Genomic DNA, 17,882 nt, shown 5'->3' with positions numbered 1-17,882 from the left:
AAAAACATACTTATGCCAATCAGGTGTAGGGAACACAAAAAGTCACAGTTGTATGAAACTGTTGCAGGCGGAGGCATCAGAATCAACGCTTTAGCGTCGACTTCTACCCATTTTCATTATGTTGAGTCTTGATATCCGAGAATTTGTACTGTGAGATTGAATTTGTCAGTATTGGAGGTACTACTCATATACTCAAATTTTTGGTTAAATCAGTCTTAAAATCAAATCCCACCAGGATGTGAACTTGAATCACTGGATTCAGAGTCCAGAGCACTAACCATTACAGCATGGAACCAACAAGTTCATAGAACATGCTGCATTCACAGACGGCTGGTGTGGGTTAGGGTAATATGAACTATAATGCATTTTTTTCTTTCCAGGTGAAATGCATTCAAAGTAACCATATTTACTTTTGTGCAAGGATTAAGATGTTTTTACTGGGCATTTTGATTGATCTTCTTGATTTATGAGATTTGTCAGCTGTCATGGTAACCTACTATTCAGATTTTCACCTAACCTGATCCTCAAAATCAGGTCCCACCGAGATTTGAACTCGGATCGCTGGATTCAGAGTCCAGAGTGCTAACCATTACACCATGGAACCACCCCACAGCTAACTTGTGCTCAGTTTACAGACAGCTGGTGCGGGTGGGACACGTCATAAACATATCAAATGCTTTAAGAACGACCCTGAAACTGTCTGAGGAACACAACATGTGTACACACATTGTACTGATGGCTCTGCTAACATTTGCTTTATTATTTATTTATAGGATTGTCAGTCTAATATCTGTTGAGGAATGTATGAAATATTTACTTGTTATGTCTTTTTCATCTTGTTAAGTCATTTTGTCTTATTACGTTATTTTTGTCTTCTACATCTGGTTACATTGTTTACATCTTTTATGTCTTGTAATGTCTTTTGTCTTGTAAGGTAATTTTGTATTTTTTGTCGTTATGTTGTTTTTGTCCTTTTTTTGTTACATCTTTTTCTTTTACCTTTTCACGTTTTTTATGCTGTTTTTGCAGTGTTACATCTTTTACATAATTTTTGTCTTGTTGAATCTTTTCAGTCATTTTGTTTTGTTACATCATTTTTGTCTTGTTATGTCTTCTTCAACCGTTTATGTCTGTTTCATCTTGCTTCCACTGTTGTTCATGATGTGCACTGATGGATATACCAAGAAATCATCTTTTCAGTGTGTTATTTCCTCGTCTGTTTAGCTTGAAATTAGTCTTGATGTTGGGAAGGCAGTATGCAATCGTGCAGAATAAAAATAATATTTTCCAAAAAGGGATGATTTGCAGTTTCTGCGGGGAAAAAAATGCAACAAATACTGAAACAGAATAACAACTTTAACAGACATTTTTACTGGACTCAAATCAGTTGTGTTGAAATATTTCAACTCAGCTTTAAAGCTTGAGTTTGGGTTGGATTCATTCGACTCTCCACCTGCTAAATGCCACAAAACATCAAACATAAATGGTGTCAGCATGACCACTGAACAAACTCTTCTTTCTCTCTGTCCTCTGTTTCTGTTTATCCCTCCATCCAGCCTCCCAGCAAACAAGCTGTCATTGTCTTGCAACTGTACCACACACACACACACACACACACACACACACACACACACACACACACACACACACACACACACACACACACACACACACACACAGTGCCCAATAGCCAGTATGAGGACATACAGTAGAGTGTTATCAGGCCTTGAGTGGAACTGTAGGCCATTGTTTCAGGAGAAGGACACAGTATAGTGGATACCTCTCTCTCTCTCTCTCTCTCTCTCTCTATTTCTCCCTCTCTCACTCTCTCTCTCTCTCTCTCTCTCACACACACACACACACACACACACACACACACACACACACACACACACACACACACACACACACACACACACACACACACACACACATACTTTGGGTTACCTCTTTTTCACCCATGGTTTCTCCTCTGACTCTACTGCTGTTATGAATGAATGTCTATCCCTGTTAATGCCTGTGATTTTCTCTCCTGTTTCTACACACATTTCCTCATTAATTCTGGTTACTGTGATGCTTTATTACACACATTTTGGCTTATAATCACACAGCACACTGTCTCTCACACACACGCTTGTGATGCACTCAATAATTCCATCACTCCAATACAAAAAAATGACCCAATCCCAAATAGAGGCTTCCCAACCTCTATTACCCTCTTAGCGTATTATTCTGCCGTATTTATCGCTCCATTGGAGAGGTTTCATAAGCCAGAATATTCAGTGGCCCGGAGCTGGTGTTCTTTGTTTTCTCTCACCCACTCTGCCTCTCATTACTCGTGACAGCAGATATTTTTGTTTTAATTATTAATGCATGTCTTTACTTACTGCTGCCATGTTAAGTATAACATGAAAGGACATGCTGTTGAAACTGATGCTGAAACTTTCTACGACCTTGAATTCAGATTAATGAGATATTTCTGTTGGTTCTTCCAGTAGACAGCTTGATAACCCCCAGTCATACAGAAAAGGAATAGAGCACTGCAATCATTTACCTCAGCAAAGCCCCACTGGAGAACTTACCAATTTTGCGACAAAAAATATGCAACATCGAGTCAAATTTTCAAAATGAAAGGTACAAAAACTATATGGTTGGATAAATAACTTGTGTACGTTACATAACTTAAAAAGAGATCAAGCTATAATTGTTTGCAAACGTGGTAGGGCATTTAGCAGCTAATGAAAGTTATATTTTTCTCAAGAGTTGGTGGAGACCAAAACCAGTGCTAAAAGGAGAGAGGATATTGGGATGTTCGACAGTTGGCCAGAAAAATGACGAATGCTAATGTTGCTCTGTGTCTGCTGGTGTGACCAATTTTTGCTAACACTTGTATTTTCAGGTTTTTTGCTGCAACCAAGTAGCCAAAATATAGCTTGAAAGAAAATATAACGACTAGAAATTCAGCCTTGGTGATAAAACAATAGTGGCATCTTTCGGCGATAGACATGTCACCAATAGCAATAAGACAGTAGTTCAATAAAATGTTCGATAGTCTCACTTAAATGCAGTGAATGTAAACCACCATGAAACCAATATGCCCCAGTTCATAAGCAGCCTGTCATATCCCTTGATAATGGAGCAAGCTATGATGTGCTAACAGCCAATCATAAAACAGACAGACCTATCATATTAGTCTACCAGTCTACCTCTTTTTGTATTATGTAAAACATATACAAGACAATGTAAAAGACTTTTTACTTTCATACTTTGAGTACATTACAGAGCCTGTACTCACTTTTACTTGGGTAAAGAAGTTGAATCAGTACTTCTACTTTAACCAGACTATCTGTACTTCTACTTGAGTACAGAATGTGTGTACTTTTGCCACCTCTGCTTGTTGTACAACCCTGTGTTGTATAATGATAATAGATGTCCTAAAATCCCTTTAGTCAAACCAGCATTTCACGGAATATTTTTAGACCAGAATCAATTAATTTCAAATGAACCCCTGCAATCAGTGGATTTGTGAACTGGTGCAGTACCTTCACATAACAAAACACTGGTCAACTTTGACTTTATAAGTGTATAACATCAATGTTACACCAGAGCATTATGATGTAACTTGTGGTAAGTAAAAAGCTGTGTGTGTATTTGTGTATGTTTAAGAGAGAGAGAGAGAGACAGACAGAAAGAGGGATGATGATGATGATGATGAGGGGCTGTTGGGTGAGACAGCTGTTGCACTCTGAGGGATTAAAAACTATCTCTGTACCCACAATCCCCTGCTCCAGCATCCGCCACCTCTCCCTCACTGAACCCAACCGTCTGCTACATAATCATCTCATCCTCCAGAACACTGACATCCCCCACGCAACCACACACACACACACACACACACACACACACACACACACACACACACACACAAACACAAAGGCCACAGATTGGCAGGAAATCAAACACATCACTGTACCATCTAAACACAGGAGAGATTTAGTGGATGATATTTTTGTGTTGAACGTGTGTGTGAGTGTGTGAACACAAACCATCACCTAAATAATTCTCCATCAGCCTCCTGTCTCCTCTCTGCACCGGACATAAATCAGGTCAAGCAGGATCACTGAATTAGCAACATTTTGCTTCTGAAAAATGTGTATCTCTTTAATATTACAGGGAGAAGGACTCTGCAGATAACAAATAACAAGTTTCACTGAGACCTGTACGGATTGCAGACATGAATTTCACACAATCAAGTCCATTTTATTTATACAGTGCCAGCTCACAGCTAGAGCTGGGTTAGAAAAAATCGATTCAAATCCATTGCCTGGTACGATATCGATTCATAAAATCCCAGAATCGATCTTTTAATATCTGTCTTTTCTCAGGCAGATGTGTGGTATGGCCTGCAGTTTTAACCCTGTTAGTCTCACATGACCAGCCTTTGGCATCAAATCTCCTGGAGCGAGATTTTGCCAATTTTAGTGTGTTTTACTTTTTTTTACTTATATTTTACCAGGTTAGAGGGTACCTTGTACAGTTTACAGCTTAAGTTCTCTGAGACTCTCTTTCACATCCAAATAAAATTGGTATTGTAACTGAAATATATCTCTGATCAAATTGATATCGAATTGAATCAAATTATGAATCGAATCTAAGTGTGACCTTGTGAATCGAATCAATTTGGGAAATCTTGATTGATATCCTGCCCTACTCATAACAAAACTGATCTCAGGACAGTTATCATATAGGGCATGTATAGATGGTTCTCTTTATAATATTATTTACAGAGACCCAATAATATCCACCATGAGCAAGCACTTGGGGACAACGGCGAGGAAAAATTCCCTTTCGAGAGGCAGAAACCTCCATAAATGTTACACCTCAGGACGAATTCAGCACCAAAATAAATCGAAGTTCATGGAAGAACAAGAGCTAATTCTCTGTCAAGTTAACTCACCATCAAGGTCTGTAATAATAATGCATGTAATGCTTTGAACGGCAGCGCAAGCCAAAGAGGACATTTGAGGAACGTCCCCAGTGCTCTAATGTGTGCGTCAGTTACCATATCATGATCTAATGGGATTTTATTGTCATGGCAGTGCAATGACCCGTGCAAGCCTGTTTGTGTTTCCATGACTTTGAAATGCACTTTGATTTTCTGTTTAGGATTTTAATGCACAGTCACATGCACAGGAATGCACTAAGTCAGAATAACGTAGAATCACACAGAATGTAAGATTAGTTATGGTGGATCGTTGCATTTAATTTGGAATCTTAAACTGCACAAAAGAGCTGAGAGTTAGTTACTTCCTGGTGGGGGTTTTTTTTTCACATTTTTCATATTTTTCAGATAATATCAGGGGTCCATCCTGTTTCATTTGTCTCACTCCTCAATATGAGCCTAGAAGAGTCACTGACAGGCAGAATATTACAATTTCTTTACTGCTGTTTTTTTGCTACGGCCAGTTTGCTCCTCTTTAGCAGCTCCACTGTTGGCTGCTAACAGGCTAACACATTGCTTGTATTTCTGTGAAAACCAGCTCTTTGTCATTGTGCTGAATACACCAGATAGAAGTGAGAGAGCCGACTCAGTTTTCAGCATGGTTCACACCTAGTGGATAATGTGATGTTTGTATCAGTCACCACACACTTGATGTGAGATGAAAACCTATTTTGAGCAAAGAGTCTAAAACCAGTTGATGTATTACTAGTACTGTTTTAATTAAACTGTATACATTTGATCGGACAGTTTTGGATTCAAATTGCAGTTACGTGATCATAGTGAAGAACTATATGTAACATACCTACATCTGCCATGAGGGTCTTTTCACACCTTCCTCCTTTGGTCTGGACTTCCCGACTTCAGTTTGATCCAAACCAAAATTAAAGGTGTAAACCCCTCTGGACCAAGGTCTGGACCAAACAGTCCAAACCAAAACACTGGTCCTCGTCCGGATCAAATTGAACCATTGTTCTTGTGAAGACATTTTTTTGGATGGTTCGGACTGTCCATGAGCGATTTAAGAGAATTTTTGCAGTATTCACCAATTTTCATGGAGTTCCGCAGTATGAATGAAGTTGACAAGTGTTCCAGACCTGTCATACCAGTCATGTGCTGTCATGGACCCAACAGTCAAGGCACAAGGACAAACAGATGTAAGATTTAGATTTAAACCTATGTCCAACCAAAAAAGATGGCCTCAACCTGGATCTAACTGAACCATGGTTTAGCATGAAAACTTCCTAGCATGAAGACCTTCGTACTCTCGAACCAATTAGCTACAGGAAGGAAAAAAAACAAAATCTTTTCAATTATGTTTCAAGAGGATTAGAAGCAGAGGGATTGAATTGAACTGACAACACGCCAATGTTAGGTGCATGCTGATCTACAAACCAATCAACTGCAACTACAGGGACACAGCTCATGTAGGTGATGACGACAGGGTCTAGGTATGTCATGTATAGTTCTTCAGTGTTCAGAGATATCAGTGACCAGACACAAATGTACAAAGTTTTTTTATGAGGTTATATTAGGGGACGTTACACTTTAGTCAACTGTGATGAAAACAAGACTGTAGTTTTATGTCTATACATGACATACACAACAGGTATGGACTGCTCATGAATTTCATTCATAACGTACCGAAAATACAAAGTATGAGACAACTGGTGAACTCCCAGAATTCTCTTCAATCTCTTGCATGTACTACAACAGAATAAATCTGTCTGTACGAGTGCTTTACACATGATGCTAAATGTGATGACGTGTTTACTACCCGCTCACCGCTGTCTTGTAAATAATAGAAGAAGTGGTTCTCACAGTCTGGAGGAGTGGGCTTCTGACCCGAGGGTCGTCCACACTACTATCAAATACTGTCAAATAGAGTTGAGTAACAACTGAACTATACTGAATATCAATCCACATCATCACGATATGATATTATATTCGTTCTTTGGACAATGATACAATATTTGAAGATGTCACAAAGTCTGCCACAATATGATTTTGATTCAATTCAAGTCAGGGGCCTGCGATCAATATCAGATGATATGATACGTCCATTTAACACATTCAGTTACATTTATTTCAACTCTTAAAACGCTAAGTCGACCTCTCTGAGTGTGGCCTTCAAATCAGTAGCTCACAGTTACTTGGATCAGTAACTGTAATTTAATTACTGATTTGGAAATTATAATCATTTACAGTAATTGTTACTGTTACTAAATTCATAATATTACAGTAATATATTACTGAGTAATGCATTACAGCCCAACACTGATCATACTGTTGCTAACTAGCTAACTAATGGATCTTAGCCTTAGCTCTGCACTGCTAAAGGTACATAAAATAGTACCGATTGAAACTGCTTAGTTGTAGCTTGCATGTTTTGTTTTAGAAAAAAGAAGAAGAAAAACTAATTGATTTTCCGTGCTTTTGATATAAAAACATAAAGAAATGGAATTTGGGGTGGGGGTATCGTTAAATATGTGCACAATATACTGTGATGTAAACGAGTTAAAAAGGCATTTTTCATTTCATCCCAAATAAATTAGTGCCAAATTTCAGTACCTGAGAGCACATTTGGAAGGGAGAGTAACTTCTAGTATGGAGAGAAAGAGCAAGAGAGAGAGAGTGAGACTGTGTCATCCCTGTAGCGTGTTTAGTCACAGAGACTTGGGGCAATGACCGGCTGAAAGCAGTGCAGTTTGGTCACACTGTTCAGAACCTGAAGCCAGACAACAATCTCTGCAATACTTGTGAAATGTGAAATGCAAAGCTGGTCAGGGCAATACGCCTCACCTCAGGAAATACGCTGTGACACACACAACAGCATTCTCACGCTATGCCCTGGTGACAGACGGTGGCATGACAGGCTGGAGGTCGGGTGTGGGAGAGGAGAGAGAGGTAGCAGGGTTCCCCCAGTGTGCTATAAGCCTAGTAGTCCACCAGGCCCAAGTTGACCCCCCTACTGGACCTAGGCATGGGGGAATTTTAGCATGCCAAGACTACACATTGTCAGATTCTGTGTGATTCTTGTTATCACAAAAACTACAGGGCCAGTCTGGCAGTCAGTGGGCCACACTGGGCCCCTTCAAAAAAAGACACCTGGCCACCCACCCGTGTCAAAAGATACTTGCCACCAGGCCTAACAACTTTGCAAGGGAAACCCTGGAGGTAGGGAGAAATTTTATGTTGCATGGCGTGTAAAATGTTGCCAATAAATACAAAATGTTCTAAATAGATAATGTTTAAATTGAGAAGTTATTCTTTATAACTGAAACATTTCTGTTATTAGAGGGAGCAAAGTACTGAGACAGGGTTCCATAAAATCCTGAATTCAAGCAGAGGTGGAAAAAGTCCACACATTCTTTACGCATGTAAAAGTGAAAAAGTACTGAACAGCTCTGAAATGTACTCAAAGTATAAACGTAAAAAGTCAGTCAGTAAAAAGACATTTCTACTGACTGTTTCTGTGAAAAGCTAACTGAGCCAAATCTCCCTGTCTCTTGTCTTTTTACATGTTTTTTACATCATTTTTGTCTTTTTGTTACATCTGTAGTGTCATTTTTTGCCTTGTTAGGTCATATTTTCTTGTTACGTCTTTTACATAATTTCCATCTTATGTCTTTTACATTGTTTTCATCTTGTTACATCTGTCATGTGTGATATGTTCTGTTGTATATATGAAGAAATCATTCTATGCATTACTGTCTGATCCATTTGGTCTGATTTTGGTCTTGATTGCTGGGAAGGCGGTGCCCCATGGTGCAAAATATAAATCAATAATTCCTCTTAAATGAATTAAAAATAAAGAACATGCCTGTTTTGAAAATGTAAGAAGTAGAAAGTACAAATATTTCAGTTAAAATGCAGAACGTAAAAGTAAGAAAAATAAATGCTCATTGTACTTATGTATTTGTATTTCTACTTAGTTGCCTCCCATCTCTGGATGTCAGCAGTTCCCAATTCTTAATCCAAACCCCCAATTATAAACACTGACATTACTCAAATACTGAATATAGTAATAAAAAACAGGAAAAATCAGGTTTAGCATGCTGCACAAGTCAATATCATCCCACCACCTGACAGAAAACAGCTGTTTTTGCTCCACAGTGTGATAGAAGGTAGTTTTACAGCCGAGCCGCAGGTCAGTCCAGCTCAGTGATGAGTCACAGTACAATATCTGCTAATGATGTAACAACAGTGAATGGAGAGGTTAGTGGCCCTCGGGAGCTGCTTCTTCCTACATTCATGGGTTTGTTGGTCACTGAGAATGCAATAAAGAATCATCTCCACTCATTCAAAACCGTACATCTCTGCTCAGTTTAGTTTGCTACAGCAGAGAATGAGATTTTGCCAATTCATCCTAAAATTTACAACATATTTGGCTCCTTCTATCTTAGTGTCTGTCAACATATAGCATCTTAGTTTATTGCCGGGTTTGATGAGGACTATATTATGTAAAGTGGCTGTGAGTAAGCTTTTTTCAGCTCAGTGTAATCATGATAAATTAATGTGCAACCAGCCTGCTGGCCTGACAAACGAAGTGCATCGCTGCCTCTGAAGCACTTTCAGCTTCTCAGCAGCTGTGACTTCGCTGCAGCTTTCACTTTTATTGTCCAGCCCACTGGAGGGTTCACCCACAGGTGAAGACAGAGAGACATCAGGACAACAGGACAGACAGAGAGAGTGGGTGGGAGAGAGGAACAGGGTGTGTTTGTGCTCTTGTCATCCAAAAATAAATTTCAAGGAGACCGGAGATATGGAAGGAAGATTTGGGAGATTCTTTTGGTTCACCAGCAACACAGTGACAGACAAAAAATAATCAATTTTTAGCCAGGGATAATCATTAATAAATGAACTGTATGCTCACAAGCAATCGTTTGTTTTTCTATCATAACGGCTGTCTCTTCAGACATATTACTGTATGTTTGTGGCCACATAGTTTTATTTTATTGTAGGATTTTGCCAACACAACATTACAGTTTAAAAAATATCCCTTATAGTTCAGCTTTATACAATAACAGCAAATAAGTGTTGGGAACAGCCAGTTTGTTGGGGCTACTACAGTTTGGGCTTGAGCTGACTCAAACTGCTAACACCATCCTTAAAGAAGAACCAGAAACACAAAAGGTGGACTATAAAAAAACAGCAGGAGTTTAAGTGGCTACAGTATGACACACACCGAAAGGTTGCGTTCGTTTTTCATCAGAAACAATGTGTTCAGGAAACACCACATTGCAATTCATGGGAAAAGTGGACAACACAAGTGTCACAGTTAAAGTAGGTTGTGTAAAGTTGTGTTAAATTTCTGTTTTGTTTTTTAAATTAGGCTACATTTGGACCACCAGAAATGTAGTTCGGCCACTAACTTTAGGGGCTTGGTGGCCTGTTTTAATATATAAGTGTCTATCCCTGGACCTGCCCTACTCTTTGTTTCTCCTGTTTCTCTCAGCTTTGAGAAACACTGATCTTTTTTTTGCCATTTTATAGGCAAATAACTATTAATTGATTAATTGAGAAAATAAATGTTTTTTTCATATCTCATTCCATTTCATAATGAATTAACTGTTATATCTGCTGCAGAGAAGAACAAAGACTAGCTGTAAACTTGAATAAAGTAGTACAGTATTGCTATTCCTCTCCTATGTTATCACTTCAAAATAGGGACTTGAAGCAGTATCTTTCTTCTTTGTGAGAAAAAGTGCACAATCTGTAGGCTCAGAATGTAAATAATTCAAATCTATCCATGCTGGAGCTCAGTGTATGTGAGCTGGAGCTCTGCCTCAGTGAGTATAGCTATACAGCATGGTACTATAAGACTTAAACTGTAAAACTATACTACATTTAGAAAATTACCCATCCACCTCTAAAACCAGCTGCACTGCAACTTTAAATAATATGTGCTGAGTTACTCTATGTAAAACTGCTGATACTGGTCCTGTATCAGCAGATGAAGCATATAATGTGTATGTGCAAGGTCATAAGTGATGCCAAAATGCATTAGAATCACAATGAAATGATGATCACAGAGCTTCCATATACTACATAAATCAGGTGGGCTGGATATATGCTTATTATACGTTCATTTCAAGTAAGTGAAAATATTCTTCCCGGACAGGTGATTAAATACAAAAAATACACTTGTAGTTTTGAGTGTTTCAGCATCTTTTTGCTCAATGTTGTGGGATTTATGTTCCACACCTTGTTTTGTTTCACTCTCACCAGCCTTCAGTGAAAAAATAAACTGATAAATCCACTTTACACTGGCTGCCCAGCACCAAACAGCAGACTAAGTTAAAGACTAACCAGGCATTTTTCTCAGGAGCTGATGGAGACCCAAGCAGAGCTGAAAGGAGCAGAACGTTGGACTAAAGGGTCTAGTACTCTGTCAGAACTGCTTGTTGTATGATTGAACAGCTTCAAAAGTCCCTCCCCCCACCACAATGTAGTACAGCACTATGAATGTCTTCCAGGAGAGCTGGTTTCAATTGCTAACCTGTTGCTAATACTGATGCACCCTTTCTAAATGAGAAAATGTACGAGATATGACCATGCCATTGTCTCAAGTCTTTGAACTCAAGTCCAAAGACAAGTCCTGAGTCAAGACAGGCAAGTTCCAAGTCCTAAACTTTGGGTTTCAAGTCCTAAACAAGTCATAATGCACTCTTCACCAAATGTAATGCTATTATGAAATAGTTTTTTTTTTTTTTTACCAGCTTTACTTGCCCAATTATTTTACTTGCCCTGGGCTAGCAGGCAAAAAATATTTTTTAGCACTGTCCAAGTCAGGACTTCCTCTTCTGTGTGCTGACTTGACACATGAGAATGGAGCTGGAGGCTGATTTCTATAAACAGATATCAGCATATGAATACAGATAAATCTTAAAAAAAACAAAATGTTCATTTTTGCCATTTTTCAAAGTCCAAGTTGATGCCTTTAAATATCCTGTTTTGTCAGGCCATAATCAAAGATATTTTGATAATAAACAGAAAAGCTGTAAATCATTTTGCATCATTTTTGCATGACATTTTTGAGTCATTTTTGCATGAAAAATAACTTTAATGATTAATCAGTGCTCAGAATAATTCTCTTTTTTATACAAATTGCCTTGTCAGGAAAGTAGTTGCTAAACTTACAAGCCCAACATGACATTTTACTTGCTCCAGACAGCAGAAAAGCCTTACTGTTGAGCCCTGTTACTGACACACAGAGGTGAGGATAGATGTCAATTTCACTTGTGTGGTCAGATGGCAAACCAGCATTTCCTACAATGATGGACTGCTCCTTTCAACATGTTAGTCGACGTCTAAGATGACAAGGCCAGCAGACGCAGAGGATAAATGAGCAGCCTGATTTAGTTAGGAGCAACAATCTAGACAGTTGAGATGTGTCTGAGAGTCCATTAGCGAGCTCAGAAATGTCGACTGTGGGACTTATGGTCATGTCAGTGTAATCTGTTTAAATCATGGCTACAGGCGTGCTGCAGGAGCCCCCTCTGGGCTTTTTCCATGTTGTTAATAAAACCTGCTACAACAAACGGATGGTGGCATGAGGAAAGAATCTTCCTGTCATTAAACATTACAGGTTGAAGTGAAAACAAAAGGAAATGCATCACCAAAGCTGGAACTCAGACATGTTCCCCGTTTTTCAGACTCGCAGCGTCTAACGTGTTAATAAAATCCTGTCATGGCTGCCCAGCCAGTCGCCATGGTGACTCAGCAGCTCCTCGCTGTCTCCTCCTTGACGGGCACAAGCTCCGACACACACACACACACACACACGCTCACACAGTGTGTGTCTGATGAGCAGCAGTTTAGATTACTGCTGACAACACACTGTGTCGACCTATCCACGCACGCACACACACATACATGCACACACACTTACACATGGCATCAGTACATGAGAGAAAGGCGCAGACAGTCAGCTTATTCAAGCGGCCCAATGACTAACTGGGCAAATCTGTCAAATGTGGCTCTGTGCTGCGTTAGTGTGTGTGTTGTGTTTTCAAAGTGAGAGATAATCAAGAAAAGCAAGACTGCACAGAGGAGACGAGATGGAGAGAAGTCCACCAGTGAAGGAGGAACAAAGGAGGTGAAACGATAACAGAACAGGCTCTGCAATGAATGATACCGTATCTTTTCATCTCTCTATGTCCTCTGACTGTTTACACAGCAGCTCCAAGAGTCCAAGTGTGATCTGGTGATTTTATTGGAGGGAGGCAAAACAATTTTATTTCTGTGCTTCATCCTATGATGTATATTCAATATGTAGTCATGTGACCTTAGACGTATTTTGTGATCAGTTTTAATTAATTATTGGATGCTATAAAAAGTGGGTCTCACGTCATGATCGACAGCTGAGCTCTGCTCGGTCAGCTGTGTGTGAGGGACCTCAATACTGCGCTCCGACCCTGATCACTGCTGCACAGACTCGGACACGGACTGACTCCACATGACGTCAGCAGCACAAGATGGCCAAAAACTGGAATATTTTTGTGTCATTTTTGTACAGTGGGAGGAAGTGGACACTTCATCCATCTTTATATACAGACTATGCAATTTCTAAAACCTAAACTCTAAAAGGTATTTGCTGATTGAGTTTCAATCCATTCAGCATAATGTACAATCTCTATAACTCACTGAATAAAAAATGAAACTGGATTTATACTTCTGTTGAGGGCTTCCCTCGTATCTACAGGGTGATGACTATATTCATAGGCTCCGATGTTCTGCTGTAGGCTTGACATACACCTCCTTAGACATGTGTGGCGACACAGATGCCATGAGGGGGCCGTAAGAACTGTTCTTGATCAGCCTGGGCTTAAAGATCTTGTAAAGATCTTGTGTTCTGGGTTTGCCTGGGTTTGATTAAAAAAACTCACTCAGTATATAAAAGTAAGCCTCGTAATCATGAAATAATCTCTGCTCTGAATTTTTTTTTCTTCTGTGCCCAGTTGTTGTAACAAAAGTGAGCTGACGCAAACTCCTCGGCTGATTTGGACTGAGAGAGTCGCTAAAGATATGTTCGTAACTGATGGTTAGGAAGGGTGAGGTGGTGTCGTTTGTGTCTCAGTTTGTGGGGCTTATATAGTATTTGGGAACCGTGTCTCTGGCACATCATGGAGCCATGTTTCAGGTCCACCCAAAATATCCTGAACAACTGTCTACCAGTCTGACTTCAGAATTCAGTACTACATAGTTGTTGAGATTGAGGACAACTGTAGCTATGTTTCCATGTAAATGTCACAATGCATAGTTTTATCAAAAATTAGCAGTACAGGCTACATTAGTAAACTGAGTAGAAGAAGCAGAGGTTGTGAACCAAAAACAAAACTAGTTGCCTTTGCAATCCACAACAGTTAAATGGAGAGAGGTCTTCAGGAATCCTCTTCCTGTTGAACATTGAATCAATATATTGATCCAGGTTGATGTATCGTCACACTCCTACTTTGGTTTCCAATCTATTCTGGAGCTGAAATGATCAGTCAATTAATCAAATAGATGACCGCCAAAAATTGAATCTGCAACTTTTTTGATAATGAGAACTTCATTATCATTTTCCAGCAAACATTGTTGCAGTTATGTCTTTTCTGTTTCTGAGTACTTCTTCCACAACTGCGTATATCAACATATATTTACCCCAAAACCAAAAACAAAGAGCATCCCACGCTGTCTCTCCCGGAGCCCCACAGTGCAACTGTCTTAAAGCAAAAGTGCTGTTCATTTATGCAAAGAAGAGCGTAGGCGGATAGACAGCATGAACAAAGATCCAAAAAAGAAGGCAAATAAAAGCAGATGGAAGCAGCTAAAGGCTATATGTGTCTTTTGGAAAGGAAACATCCTACAATTTAAAAACTAACAAGGGTTATTTTGAGGGCGGTAACTTATAACTTACTGTAGCTAAAGAAGCCTTGAATAAAGTGGGTGTGTGTCTGTGCCCACAACCACACAATGGAAGCTTGAAACGTTCACACTCACACCCACTCTCAATGTTCAGTTACTTTAATTTGCAGCCCCTAAACTACATTTAAGAATTGGTTTATTAGCAGCACTGTTTTAGATGAAGCGCACACATTTAGTTTACATTGTTTTATTATGTTGTTAGTTGCTTTTGTAAGTTATATTGATTCATGAGTCTTTGCTTTTGAGTTACCTGGCTGCCGGCTGCTCCTTCCTGGTCTGAGTCTGGCAAAAGATGAGTTGTGGGCAGAGCCTCGTTTTATGCACAGGGCCAAACCAAGAAGTCATGGTAGAAGAAGAGTCATTAGGGGGGGGCGGGGGGTCTGTGTGTTGAGTATTTATTGGTCTGGATCAGCCAGGATATATGATGCCCTCATGCCAGGTCTGTTGGTTGAATTACTGTCTTGTTAGCCTAATTTTTAGCAGTTATTTATTTTTTTGTATCATTTGCTTTGTAAAATCTCATTTGGGAAAATAAGTCCACCTTTTAAACTTTGAACTTTTTGCTTCTTATGTTTTGGCTGCTTGGTCCATGATAAAATGACTGAATGGGAGCACACACATTAACATTTGCAGGTATACTGTGACATTAAACTGATGATGAGTCATTCCTCAGGAACTGTATTTACACCTCTTTCAAATGGGGACTTGAATTGTTTCAATAAATCTCATTTAAAACAGTTTATAACTGGAACCATACAACATGTTTGCAATGGAATGTCCTCAGTCTAGTCAAGTTTTTCATACTATATTCAATACAGTTATACTATATATAGTATACATATACTGTAGTCCTTTCCCCAGTGTATTTATTCAAATAACAACTATTTTGTGAGAAAAATATGAAAACTGCACTTTTTGAATAAATATCTGAAGCAACTCTTTCCACTGAGCTTGTTTCCACCAGCTATGAGCAGTAAAATATTTAGTGTAGACTTTCACATTTTCTGAATTTAGAGCACCCGACTTGCAGTTTAAAAAGACTCCAGCAGAAAGCGATGCTGCCAGTGGCTTTAATGAAAATACATGCGCTGTCTTTGTTACCAGTGCTGCTGCATGGCTCCCCAGTTGTGCTGTTCAGTACCCAGTTTCTCTATAATTCCGTGGAAATCGTCACACACTGACAACTGTGGGAGCAGGAGGCTTTTTATTCAGTCACAGTTACTTAAAACAATATCTTCTTATTGTCCAGTTTTCCAAAATCCAATGGTACCTGACAGGTGACACGTGAAAATATTGTGTAATGGTTAAAAAAATATATTTATATAAATTCATGGGTGTAGTCAGGGGTAAAAATGAACTAACTGATGGGCAGACAGCGGGTAAGAACAATAATATAACACATACAATACAATAATATGCTTTTTCCCTGAAGAAATCACAAATGAAATGATTGCGCAATATTTTTATCATTTACATTTACTTTTATTTAAAACCTAATCAGCTGGCAATATTTTATCGTTAAAGGGTATGACATAACCTTTGACTCCATATCCTGCCAAACAATTGTATATCACTGTTTGATCTGACAGCAATGAAAGTTTGCTGATAGCTAAAACTGAAAAATGAGCCAGTGGATGATACCAGACTGTGCTCAATAAATCATCAAAAGCCATGTTGGGCGTTTGGGAGGACTTTCAGGCACTCAAAGACTGTGAGAATAACGTTGTCAGTGGCTTTGCTGCTTGTAAAAGGTTTCAAAAAGTATTAGCTTCTGATAGCCGCATGTTAGGCTCACGGTCACTATGAAAACACATCGATGGTTGAGTGACTGTGTATGTGTTTTATCACAGATGCAGGTCGGATCATGGGCCTTTATTATATTAATGGTTCTGGGCAGGCAAAGCTTCGATTTGGAGATATTTTTTTCTGGTTCTTCAGTTTTGTAGTTCAAGGTGGATTTGCAAACCTGGACCCACACAGGACTTTACTTGCTCCAGGTTTATCCCTACTGCCAGAGTCTGTGATAAGCTGAAGGAGAGGAGGCCTGCAGACACTACTGAGGTCTGAAAAAGTAATGCAAACTACTTGACACATTTTTTGCAAAACAGAATAAAACTGTTTAATCTATTTCTCTTGCATTCAATATTCTGCAGCTAGCAATATGCTGGAACTGAACATCAATCAAAATAAATATTGGATATGGCAGTAAAGCACAGTGCTCTTTTTAGTGGCACATTAAATATTTATCTACCACCAAGTATGAGGTCTCTATCAGCCATAGAATTCACAAGCTTTCACATTATTTATTTATTTACTTATCGACAAGCTGTGAACTGTGATTTGTTACTTCTACTCTGAACTCTGAGCTTAAATGATGAATTCTGCATTTGGGATCCATCATTTCATGCATCAAAGACGGTCGTCGGAAGGATGGGGACATTTCGTACATTTTGTCCCCCACTCTACCGTACCGTCTGATGTCAGGTCTGATCTGAATGTCAGCCTCTGTGATCAGCAGGACAGGAGAGACCTTTGCCTGTTTCGAATCACAAACACACACTGATGGAAGCTCGCTGGAAGAGGACGACGAGAATGAGGAGGAGACACGCTCATCCCGTCCTCCCCATCTCTGCTGTGCCGTATGATGTCAGGTCTGATCTGAATCTCTGCCTCCTCCCTCAGCAGGAGACGACGACCTTTGTTGTTTCCTCTGAACTCTGTGTTTAATCTGCTCGCTGCATCTCCAACATACATTCAGGTCAGCCAGGGGGAAAGTTATTATGCTACTGTTCTGGACTGGTTTGGTATTTATTGGTTAAATTCCAAAAAGAATATGCATATATCAGTAATAAATGCTATTATTTATTACTTTAATCATGCAAAGTCTAAAGTCAGGACCTTCTGTTCCATACGCAAGGCTGCAACTAATGATTATGTTCATAGTCGATTAATTGATTGATTATTTTACATT

At 39.2% G+C, this 17,882-nt stretch overlaps 1 protein-coding gene and 1 non-coding gene across 7 annotated transcripts in view; both read right to left on the bottom strand.

Annotated features, from left to right (window-relative positions):
• LOC146318291 (uncharacterized) overlaps positions 1 to 17,882 on the bottom strand; it is a 151,629-nt gene that overhangs the window by 119,394 nt on the left and 14,353 nt on the right. The gene's annotated exons all lie outside the window — the stretch shown is intronic.
• Positions 533 to 604, bottom strand: trnaq-cug (transfer RNA glutamine (anticodon CUG)). Its single transcript has one exon. It is a non-coding gene; the product is annotated as a tRNA-Gln (tRNA).

This window comes from Lutjanus erythropterus, chromosome 12 (assembly GCF_056507025.1).
Source record: "Lutjanus erythropterus isolate fLutEry1 chromosome 12, fLutEry1.hap2, whole genome shotgun sequence".
In the NCBI taxonomy this organism is placed as follows: Eukaryota; Metazoa; Chordata; class Actinopteri; order Lutjaniformes; family Lutjanidae; genus Lutjanus; species Lutjanus erythropterus.
The sequence above is the reverse complement of the archived record's forward strand: the minus strand, read 5'-3'. Positions and strand labels throughout refer to the sequence as shown.